Genomic DNA, 13032 nt, shown 5'->3' with positions numbered 1-13032 from the left:
TCAGTGGTTTTTGCGACGCACTGTATAAGCAGATCAGGTGAACGGAGAATCATTCTAGCGACGATATGGACCTGGAATGGGGAAATCCACTGACATAATCGACTTTCACAAAGGACAGGTTTTTATGGCTCATTATCTGGGAACGAGCAACTCAGGAATGGCTAAGCTGGTGGATGTCCGCGTGCTACTGTTGTGGCTGTCCATAGAAACTGTTTGAAGGACGGTGAAACCACGAGTAGCTGACAAGGTGTTGGTCGTCCACAACTCGTCACAGAACGTGGGAGTCGGGGAGTTGCCTGATCTCTAAAGCTGTATATGCGGCGATCTGTGGAAAATTTGACGACACAGTGCAATGATTGTTCACGCGTAACTGATTCGGGGCACGCCGGTCACGCACATTGCCGAACATGGAGCTCCGCACCAGTCGACCCCTACGGGTTCCGATGTTGACCTACAGACATCGCCAATTGCGATTGCAGTGGGGACCGGATCACTGAGGCTGGATCGTATATCAATTGAAACGTAGGCCTAGCGATTCTGGGCGCTACGGTCTGGAACCGCGCGGCCGCTACGGTCGCAGTTTCGAATCCTGCCCCGGGCATGGATGTGTGTGATGTCCTTAGGTTAGTTAGGTTTAAGTAGTTCTAAGTTCTAGGGGACTGATGACCTCAGAAGTTAAGTCCCATAGTGCTCAGAGCCATTTGAACCATTTTTGAATGGAAACGTGTCATGGCCGGATGAATTACGTTCCTTGTTACTCCAGGTGGATGGTCGTGTTCTGGTACGCCGTCATCCAAGCGAATGGTTACTCGAAACATGCACCGCGCCACGGATGCAGGACGGTGGGGGCAGCGTTATGCTGTGAGGGACGTTCCGCTGGGCTTCCATGGGGACTGTGGCAGCAATCAAGGGGATATGAGAGCAGTGGACTACATGAACGTCATTGCGGATTACATGCATCCCTTCATTCTTGATGTTTTCCCCGATGGCGATGGAATCTTCCAGCAGAATAACTGTCCGTCTCACAAGGTCGGAATCGACTACAGTGATTTGAGGAGCTTGATACTGAACTCACTTCGTTGTCTTAGCCACCACATTCGCCTCATCTGAGACACAAACAAATCACCATCCCGTAATTTACGGGAGTTACGTGACCCGTGCATAGACAGAGATGGCATATTCCTACGGAAACCTACCAAGGATTTACTGAATCCATGCGACGCAGAATCGCTGCTGTATAGCTTTCGTTGCTGGACCGGCAAACTACACTGAAGAGCCAAAGAAACTGGTAGACGTGCCTAATATCGTGTAGGGCCTCCGCGAGAGCGTAGAAGTGCCGTAACACGACGTGGCATTGACTCGACTAATGTCTGAAATACTGCTGGAGGGAATTGAATCCTGCAGGGCTGTCCATAAATCCGTAAGAGCACTACGGGGTGGCAATCGCTGCTCAGCAGCACGTTGCAGGGCATCCCACGTATGATCAATAATGTTCATGTCTGGGGAGTTTGGTGGTCAGCGGAAGTGTTTAAACTCAGAAGAGTGATCCTAGAGCCACTCTGTACCAATTCTGGACGTGTGGGGTGTCGTATTGTCCTGCTGGCATTGCCCAAGTCCATAGGAATGCACAATGGACATGAATGGGTGCAGGTGACCAGACAGGATGCTTACGTATATCTCACCTGTCAAAGTAGTATCGAGACACATCAGGGGCCCCACATCACTCCAAGTGCACACGCCCCACGTCATTTCAGAGTCTCCACCAGCTTGAACAGTCCCCTGCTGACATGAAATTGTCTCCATACCCGTATACATCCATCTGCTCGATACAATTTAAATCCAGACTCGTCTGGCCAGGCAACATGTTTCCAGTCATCAACAGTCCAGCGTCGGTGTTGACGGGCCCAGGCGAGGCGTAAAGCTTGAGTCGCGTGGTCATCAAGGGTACAAGAGTGATCCTTCGGCTCCGAAAGCCCATATCGATGATGTTTCGCTGATTGGTTCGCACGCTGATACTTCTTGATGGCCCAGCATTGAAATATGCAGCAATTTGCGAAAGGGTTGCACTTCTGTCGCGTTGAATGATTCTCTTCAGTCGTCGTTGGTCCCTTTCTTGCAGGATTTTTTTCCGGCCGCAGCGATGTCGGAGATTTGATGTTTTACCGGATTTCTGATACTCACGGCACACTCGTGAAATGGTCGTACGGGAAAATCCCTACTTCATCGCTACCTCGGAGATGCTGTGTCCCACCGCTCGTGAGCCGACTTTAACACCACGTTCAAACTCACTAAAATCTTGATAACCTGCCATTGGAGCAGCATTAACCGATCTAACAACTGCGCCAGACAATTGTTGTCTGATGTAGGCGTTGCCGACCGCAGCGCCGTATTCTGCCTGTTAACATAGCTCTGTATTTGAATACGCGTGTCTATACCAGTTTCTTTGGCGCTTCAGTGTATTAATCAGGGTGCCATAATGTTTTGGCTCATCAATGTATATTTCTGAACAGAAATCGATCCATACAGTCAAATAAAATTCAACGTATGGAGGAGAAAAACATCAGTGAGTTGTAAAGCGCAGCAAAATGGCTTGCAAGACAGGTAAGGAAGTCAATTACGCGTCGAATACGCACTTCGGATTAACGTGAATTGGTCTAGTCGGTGTCCCACACCTGTTTAGATCGATGCTCAGCTGGTTCTAAACCTCCAACCCAGAAAGGCAATAAACAAACAGTTAAATGTGAACCTCGCAGAACTAGTTTATACGACTGATAGAGAGATGGCATACATAACGTTTGTGACCCTAGATTAAGGTGACATTTTGACAAAAGGAACAGTGTGTGGTCACAGAAACTAGGAGCAGATCCACTGTAAGCCCAGGGTCATTAGGTGCGGACTCTGTGGTATGACTCCAGGAAGGGAAGAAAAAACGATTTTGATAGCTCCTGAGTAATTGGGAGCTGTGAAAGCTTACAGTGTTATACAGCTAACACGTGCCTCCCAAGACGAGTTACATACAGTCTGTTAAGTAAGATCGTGGTCGGGTTAATCAGCAGAAAAATGTATTTGACAAAATACTGAAACATATTCATACATCATATATGAACAAAGAAAAATGCAGTTACGTCTAATAATACGTCCAGTTACCCTCAGTGTCGATAAATGCTTGGCATCTCCACGGCATGCTTGAAACCAAGTTTTCCGCGTATTCACGTAAAGAGACCTCCAAATGCGTCGAATTTGCGTTGACAGCTGTTTCAAAGTGAAGATCTTTTTTCTTTTTGATATAAGACCGTACATATCCAGTAGGATTAGCGTCAGGCGACTGTGAGGGCCAGTCCAGTATCCGTATACTTTCTCCTTTTTCCAGTCGCTGCAAAGCCTCCTGCGGTACTTCGGATCATTGTCCTCCTGCAGTATCCAGTGTTCATTATTGTCGATGCTAATGCTTTACGGATATTGCATGAAGGACAACGGTTCCCTCTGTTGGTTGGTGAAAGAACTACCTGTGTGTAATACCGTCCACTTTCTTACGTAACAGACTGTAAACATACCGCTGCCTGCCTAAGAGTCTTTCTCATAGAAGACTCCAGACGCGTTTTATTCATACAGAACAGACAAGAGAAAAGAGAGGCAGATATGGTTTACGTTATTCGTCTATTTGTGAAAATACATATGCCGCCTCATGTAAGTCGACAGCGTGAATGTTTATGTAAACGCTTGTCATACATTCATGAGTCGATTATGTGCAGGAGGAAAGGATCTGTTCGGTCAGTATGCACCTTTGTGCCAAGCTTTGGCCTGGTTTATAAGAAAGCTCTGGAGTGTGAGGTCGCAAGTTAGTGAGGCTCATTTGATGGTGTTGCGTTAATAATTATGACAGGAAAAAATAGGCTGCTAATGACTCACCATGCGCATCAGGAGGGTGACAGAAAATGACTGCCGGGAGGTGTAGATATATGTATGACACTTCACAAAATTGGTATCATCGACATTCAAGGAATGTTTAAAACAAACTATTAACTTGCACTACGAACTCCGAATGAAAAATTGCTAGGTATTGCAGAGTAACCGTAAACAATTTTGGTGCCAGATGGAATATTATGATCTCTGTGGAGAAGCAGTAGATATATTCAGTTTGATCTTCTTTTGCCACGGTCTGGTATCTACTTTTTTAGCGTTGAATAGAGCTTGGCCAGATGGGAGTATGTCCATTAATTAATAAGAATCATTCAAGTGAAGAAATCGGTGCACACAATTATTATTGTCCTGTGGCACCTTTTACTGTAGAGAAGGCGAAGGAGTTTCTGTTTTTCGAAGCTGTAAAAGGTGGTAAGTGGAAACGGTTAATTCCTGATGGCTTGAACTGTATCACAATGGCCGCCGCCTGCGCGGTACGTAAAAATTAAGCGAGTATAATTCTCACTATTTTCAAGAGCTTGCAGTCTTTAACTTTTCGATTTCACGTTCAAAACATGAAAGGAATATTAGTATTCTCCAGGTCACCTCATCAGAGAAATCCTCGGACTCCTGCATCCCGATCTAAAGCACGACAGCTTTTTTCCCCCCTCTAGATTGTAAAACGAACCATAATCATGAAATATGGCACCACGAAATAACCCTTAAGTGCCCCTCTCGTTAATATAAATCCTTTTTGTGTGCTGCGACTAACGACTCCATCGAGAATCATTCTCAAATTGCGGGTGTATCTGATTTTCAAAATTATTTTTCTCTCACTGAGCAATCAACAGTTTTTCTATCCCCGCCAGCAAACGCGAGTCACACAGTAGGAGATTTCACACTCGCGGCCGTTAACACGACGTAAATATGTACTCTTCATCGTACTCATTGTATACACTGTTGTCTAAAATTGAAGCAACAAACCGCTATTTCCCTGTCCTGTGTCGAATTCGAGACACATACTGTCAACAGACGTCCGTACGATCGCGTTCTGCACGGAAGATTGCATTCCGGTGAACGGACAACCATCCCATCGGTGACGTCAGGGCATCTGTCAAAGGTGGTAGTGTTTGCCGGGTAGTTCTACATCCACAATCGCTGTGCACACAGTCACAGACCGTGCAGTATGGCACAGAGAATACGTCTACCAGACACTCTGCAGTGAAGGGCCATAGAAAGAATGGAAGCAGGACAGTCGCAAAGTGATGTGGCCCGATGGCTTAATTCAGTGCTTCACAACATACGTGCTCGCGGAGCAAGCTGTGATCAGCAAGGCGCTAGCACGGAGCAGCGCGAGCACGCTACCCACACTACCGGACCAGAGCGGAGAGTGGGGATAGTCACGTGGGGCACACAACAGCTGCCGCCAGTCAATGTAAATCCGCGGCCACCTGCAGGGATATCACTCACGAATTATTACTGCGACAAATGAAACAAATAAACGAGAATGTACACGTGTCACATAATTTTATTAGCTTAGTGTATGCATCTACATTCGTATTAATTTGTGAACTGTTACACAATAAAAGGTGTCACTGAAGTGTGGGATTCTCGGTTATCTTGTACTTTTTGCCCTTTACAATTCCGTCTACGTTCGGAGTAATTGTTCTTGTGCATAGTAGGCGCAGCGTGCAGTTTAAATTTCGATCAGACAATGCGTTTCTCAGGCGCGTCTTGTTACATTTCATTGCAGAGAACAGTTGTTCACAAACATACGTGGAACCGAACATTGATATTATTGTAGCCGCCAGTTTGTGCAAACGAGGAAATCTATCCTGAGGGAAGCGTCTGTAGAATTCCAAAATGTTTTTCTTGTTCTGAAATTTGTCTCTGTATTCTCTGTCACACTGCAGGTCAATAATTTCTAGTTGCAGCTCAGGACGAATCTCTTCAATATTCGCTGAATATGGAGAGGAGAACAGATCAAAATCACTGTCTAGTGCTGTCAGATCTTGAAAGCATTGATCAAATTCTTCCTTAAGGGCAACTAAACTATGTGAATAACGTTCACAGTCTTTGTGAACATCTTGCATGGATGATAATTTAGGAAAATGAGCTAGATTTCCTGTTTCCAGCTGACTCACCCAAAGTGTCAATTTCATTTTAAATGCTCGTATTCGATCTATGAAATGAGTAATTAGCAGATCTTTACCTTGTAGTGAAATGTTCAAAGCATTTAGATGGCTAGTTAAATCTGCTAAGAACGCGAGATCACATTTCCATGAAGGCTCTTTCAATTCAGGAACACACATGTTATTTATTTCCATGAACATATTTATCTCATCTAATAGGCAAAAAAATCGATTTAATAATTCGCCACGACTAAGCCAGCGGACCTCGCTGTAATAAGGCAGGCTACCACACTGGCTTTCTACATCCTCAAGAAAGCTTTTAAATTGCCTGTGTTGTAGCCCATGCTTCCTTATATAATTGGCTGTACGAACAACAACACTCATCACATTTTTTAGAGTGATACTCTTTGCACATAAGTTTTCCTGGTGGATCACACAATGAACGCCCCTTATTTCATTCGGCACGGTCAGTTTTTGCATTTTCTCCTTCAACAGCGCAACGAAACCTGATTTTTTCCCTGTCATCGCTGGTGCACCGTCTGTAGACACTGAAACTAAAGAATTCCACGACAATCCTATATTTTCAACACTTTCTTCAACACTACTTAAAATATCACCGCCGGTTGTAGTGTTCTTCATAGCTACTACATCGAGGAGCTCTTCCTTCACCTGAAGATCTCTGTTACCACCTCTAATAAATATGGCAAGCTGCGCTGTTCCAGTGATATCAACACTTTCGTCCAGAGCTAGAGAATACGCCATAAAATCTTTACAGATATTAGCAAGGTGGCTCTGGACGTCGTCTGCCATGTCCTGTATGCGACGCATAATGGTCATGTTAGATAATGGCACAATCCGCAACTGTTCAACTTGAGACGGACACAAATGTTCCGCTGCAACTACCAAACATTCTTTTATTAAATCGCCATCAGTGAAGAGGCGCAAGGATTTTGCTAAAAGCAAAGCAGTTTTGTAACTCACTCTGAGAGCTGCTTCAGTTGATTTTTCTTCATCGTCCAGATCTTCTTCGGATAGCTTCCTTTTAAGTTTAATAACTGTGCACGATCTGGTCCATCACATTTTCCACTTCCGTAGTTTTTCGCGTGGTACGACATATAATGTCGCTGCAAATTAAATTTCCTAAAAGAATTCAGCGTTTTGTGACATACTAAACATTTTGCAACACCATCTTTTTCTGTAAACAGATACAATTCCTCCCAATGGGGGTTGAACTGCGAAAGCATGGTTGGGGTTACACAACGGCGACTTGACATGATTCTTAACCAGCGAAGTGACTGTTAGAGCTGATCGTAGTACTTTAAACGTTACACAATCGGCGCGAATTCAATAGGCACGCTGCGGCCCTATTCAAACGTGCGCGCGCATTTCCCCTCCCTCCCTACTCCGCGACCTTGCACCTGCTCGCGAGCACGTGCCTGAGCAGACGCGAGTACTCGCGCTCAAAACCGGCCAGTTGTTAATTGAATGATTCTGTTGTTCCTTGGATGTTGCGACAGTTTATAGAGACCGAAAATGTATCCCGAAGACCAGAGTAGGGCCGACCGCACGTGACATCAGAAAGAGAGGACCGTTATTTGGCTGTAAGGGCACGACGGTACCGCCTCAGTACTGCACGGTAACTCGCATCTGACCTCGAAGCATCCACTGCATGTCTTGCATCGAGGCAAACGGTGTACAGAAGGCTTCAGCAGAGTGGACTTTGTCATAGACCTGCTGTATTTGTGTCTCTGACGCATCTTCACAGAAGGGAACGTCTAGAGTGGAGTCGTCAACATGCCACCTGGACAGTCGAACGGTGGGCCAACGTTTTTTACAAAGATGAGTCCCGATTTGGTCTGGAGAGTCATTCTCGACGGATTCGTATCTGGAGGGAACGTGGAACACGATTTTGGGACCAAAACATTGTGGAAAGAGACCGGTACCGAGGAGGATCCCTAATGGCATTGGCAAAGATTACGTTGACCACTCGAACACATCTTGATGCAGTTGGACGGGTGAATCGACAAGGTTTAATTGCTGTCAGGTAACGTGACGAGATCTTGGGATCTCAGTTGGGGCTGTTGCGGGGTGCTGTGGGCCCAGACTTCGTATTAATGGACGGGTGGTTGATGTTTTCTAGGAACGGAAGATGTTGCAAGCATGGCGTGGCCTGCTCGCTCTCCCGATTTGAATCCCATATAGCATGACTGGGGTGCAAGAGGGGGACGGGTTGCTTCACGCCAGCATCCACCAACCACTCTCCAATATTTGCGAGCAGCTCTGCATGAAGAATGGCCGTTATTGCCTCAACATGAGATTGATGACATCATTCACAGCATGCTCCGTCATTGTCAGGCCTGTATTGCTGCCAGAGGTGGTCACAGAATAAGTGTGCAGATCCGTTATGTTGGAAATGCGAAGAACATTTTTGTCTACGGTTATACATGTTGCGGTTGTTTACGTTCTGTATTCTTTAGGTTGAAATAAAAAAAAACTATTGTTACGTAAGTGTTTGTTTGTTTCATGCTATATGGAACTGAATGCATTGCGCCGAGCAAACTGCAGTAATAAGGAAATGTTTTCCAAAATCTGAGTCAGTAAAACCAGAACCAGAAAAATCTGAAAAAAGCCGATTTTGAAATATTTTTTCCAACGGCAGTAAAACAGCACGTCAGGTAAAGAAGATCAGTACTCATTCGTAGGGCTTGTTAAAGTTAAATGTGGGATTAGAATTGATTTCTTTATGAGACCCAGTGGGTGCTTCGCAGAGAATTTGGCTTCTTTTCTAGTAGTTTCAAAATTTGTTATTTTTTGTAGTAATTTGCATTACGTAAATGTTTCACAAGGTGGCGGAAACATTCTTACAGTAGCGCGCAGACATGCGTCGCGTTGTTTTGCAAAGAAATATTTTTTAATAGCAGAGGTAAGTTACAGCTAAGCGTCATCTGTGAACTGTTTACGTAGTGGACATAAGACGAATAAGAAAACTGATACAATTTCTTATGGTTGAAACGAAGTTTGAAACAACAACCATGGAAAGTTCAGAGAAGAGAACGCTTTAGATACTATACCCGAGAGTAACGTTGAAAATGTGAAGGGTGGTGGTAGCGATGTTGTCGCGCTACCAGGCGACGCAAAGTCACAGCCGCTGAGCAAAACTAGTTCCGATCCCTACAGCTACCCATTTGCACAATTATATCGAAGGATAAAAGCTTTACTCAATCAAAAAATTGATGAAAACAAACAAAACTTGCAAAATATTTCACGAAAACAATGAAAACAAGACAACACTTCAGCAAAATTAGAGAGGCTTTTTCTAACTTTGTTAGTAATCTCACTCAGATGCAGGACACTTTGAAAACAGTCGTTTCGAATCGCGTCATTGAAGTGATGATACGTGGCGACTTAGACGGACTAACTAATGACATTTCAAACAGTGAAAACTAGAGTAAAAGACGTGACTGAACAGATTAAAAAACTGACAAAAGATTTTGATACAATGTGTTTAGAGCACACAGCACCATAGTCCACAGTTCAACATGTAGTCAAACAAATAGATGACATAGCAATGAAACATGAAAAACAAGCTGATGATTTTTACGAGAGAGAGAAGCTTTAATTGATAACAGGTTAGAGACAGTGCTACAGAAGACTGTTGAGCGAACGATTACCGATGTGTACACAGAGCAGAATATGTCGGCATTAAAGATACAAACAAAGTTAGGTCAGATACAAAGAACACTTACAAAGATTCTACCTAAGTGGAAGGAGCATGTGCAAACACACATAGGAACAGAAGTAGAGAAATTAGAAGAAGAACGGAATAACATTAAAGAGAAGAAAGGAATGATAATAGCTATACAGATAAGAGTAATGGTGAATGTCATAGTCGAGTTTCTCATGCAATTGTATGTGCACGTGGAACAGATGCTAAAACAAACATAGTGCCACAGAACGCTGTAACACAAAATGTGAGGGCAAACACCACACTTTCATCAATTACACAAGAAGAAAGTCTTCTGAAAATCGACTGTTCCTGGTGTTCATCTCAGAAAAGAATCTGTTCATCCAGTTATACTCGTAAAAGCCTTTAGATGCGTGTTGCCTAAAGTTTGATCCAAACAACAAAAGGTACAGTATGAATTAGGTTTTATGCAAGGTGAGGCCATGCTTAGGGCATCTGAGACGACAGAGAGCTGTCACACATTATCACAATTTGAAAATGCATTTCTTGCGAAATATTGGTCGTGCAATGTGCAGGTAGGATTAAGAAAAGGAGTATTTAGTCCAGAGCCATACAACATCAGGCAGGGAACATTAAGAGAATATTTCGAGAAGAACATTAGTAAGACTAGTTCCTGGGATGAACCCATGGCTTTTACTGATGTTCTGCAGATTCGGAAAGGAAAACTTCCATTTCAGATTAGAGAAAAACTGGTGCAGGTACCAGAAATTAACCTAGAATACTTTTTGTCTGTCCTCGATTCTATTGACCTTATAAACGAAGATACGAAGGTCAATAATAACAATACAAACCAGAATGGCTATCGTAATGCCGGCCGATGTGGCCGAGCGGTTCTAGGCGCTTTAGTCTGGAACCGCGCGACCACTACGGTCGCAGGTTCGAGTCCTGCCTCGGTCATGGGTGTCTGTGATGTCCTTAGGTTAGTTAGGTTTAAGTAGTTCTAAGTTCTAGGGGACTGATGACCTCAGATGTTAAGTCCCATAGTGATCAGAGCCATTTGAACCTTTTTAGCTATCGTAATGGTGGGGGCGGACAGGCTACACCCACCCGGCCGCAGTATAACGGCAACAAGCACAGACGAGCACCTGACGTGCGTTCCACGTTTTGTTGACACACAACAGGCCGCGCCGATATCAGTGCCCGGGAGTCCTTTTCTGTATCGTTCATACCGATCGGTGCGGTAGGTTAGGCTTGGTAGTGATGTTATTTTCGGTTCGTTAACCTAAGTTGCTATTGCATTAGCTTCCTAGACCTGTTATCGATCGGTCCATCCCCCGATTTTCCGACAACTGTACCAGGAGGTTGTTAGGTTTCAGTACGGCCACTCATTCGGTTCAGTGTGATTTCACAACTAGAATTTGTTATTTTAGAAGTATTGAGTGGTTTTGGTTTCAGATTTAGTGATTATGTTTTACTGAAGAATCACCAGGACATATCCGAGTGGAGAGTGAGTTCATGATAGACTGTTTTCCTTTTTTAGAAATATGGTTTGTGTTGTCTTTACTGTGAATGATCATAACATAAAAAACCATTATCGGTCAATATTTTCACAAATACCTGTTATTTTTGTGTAATTACGAGTTTAAAAATCATTAACTTTCAAGACATCAATTCTGCTTATGTGAATATGAGTGTTAACTGAAATTGCTAGTGACTTGGCGTATTTTTTCCCAGAAACGGTTTAGTTATTAACTATCGAAACGCGTTAACAACTTTTAAGCAACAATGGAAAGGAAATTTATGAAGTGTCATAATGGAAACCTTCCAAAATTTCATAGTTACGGCTTACGCCCGCATCGTTCTGCAACGAAGTCAGCTTGCGTCCCCCTCCTTTAAACTCAACAGAAATAGAGGAAAAAGTGCATACTGTTTGTCGCAGCCAAGAAGTTCAGGCAATGGACTGTCATGCAAGAGTTCCTAGGTTCGCACACTAGTAGGAACAAACTTTTTTTTTCCTCTTCGTCTTTGTAATACATTCTGAGACATAATTTTTCGTAAAATTTAAATATTTTTCTTCAATTTTCGTTGACATTTACATGTAAGAGAGCGCTTTCTCAGTAACGAGTATCTTCGGTTTCATGACTTCGGTATGTTTAAAAAACGAAAGATAAAATTTCTGTGTGTGAAACAATCGACAGTGACATTTAATTTTTTTTGTCACAAATAATTCACAATTTTTTCCGAATGTGTGGTTAGACGGGAATCTAAGAGCACAACCTAAATTACTTTGAATGAAACTAGCAGCAGTCATCGTTATACTCTTGCTTTTTCCAAGAATTTACCTGTAATCGAATTGTTAACAACAGTACACAGGGATGAAAGATGCCCACCATAACATTTTTAGAATGTATCACCATATATGAAACATTTTGGTTCATGAGATGCATGTTATAAACTTCTATGAACATCAATATCTTCACTCACCATATGCTCTCGAAAAGGCGTTTAAATTTTGTTTTTAAGACCCAAATCGTTGATATATCACATAGGGAAGTAGGCTACTTCATCGTTTGGATCCCTAGGAGTGAGTTAGAACCACATTCTATGTGTCTTCTTGTTCTTTGACACTCTCTTAAAGAATTTTCGGGTACTTTTATAAACGTATTTGTATAATTTGGAACTGCACACCATTGCTAACTGACATTCTGAAGCGTAAAATTCTAAACAAGATGTCAATGTGAATGAGAATAAAATGACATATTATGGAATTCATGACAATTTCCAGAACACGTCAAGTACCCTACCGTGGTTGGCGCGAGGAGAGCTGATAACAGCGTCTCGGTTCGCAAGAACCTTGAGGCATCGCTTCCGAAATGATTATAGAATACGCGGAATCGGAGTAACCCACTTGTTCTTTTCGTTGTTTTTGTGTATTAGATCTGATGGTGTATATGGTGTATTATACAACGGAATGTTGTTAACGATTTGCTCAAATACGCCGAGAAACTCCTCCCACTTAGTCTCTTTCGCAACTGCGTAGGAGATGCAGTTTTCAATTAATCCCTCAGCTACTAAGAAAATACATTCGAACATCATCCCTTACAACTGAACTTCAACTAGAGTCTGCATTTTAATTAGCTTTGATTTCCCTCCTGTTTCATTAATTTCTATGAACGAGGAGTGTGAGTTCGTGTTTATCATCGCTCCTTGTCGAGCAAAATGGTTGTGCTTATACACCCTACTATTGCTTTAATACTGACTTGTACAATCCCCTCTAACTTCATTGAACGCTCGTGATATTCGTTTGTTGACTCT

Source organism: Schistocerca piceifrons, chromosome X (assembly GCF_021461385.2).
Source record: "Schistocerca piceifrons isolate TAMUIC-IGC-003096 chromosome X, iqSchPice1.1, whole genome shotgun sequence".
Lineage (NCBI taxonomy): Eukaryota > Metazoa > Arthropoda > Insecta > Orthoptera > Acrididae > Schistocerca > Schistocerca piceifrons.
Note: the sequence above shows the minus strand (reverse complement) of the source record.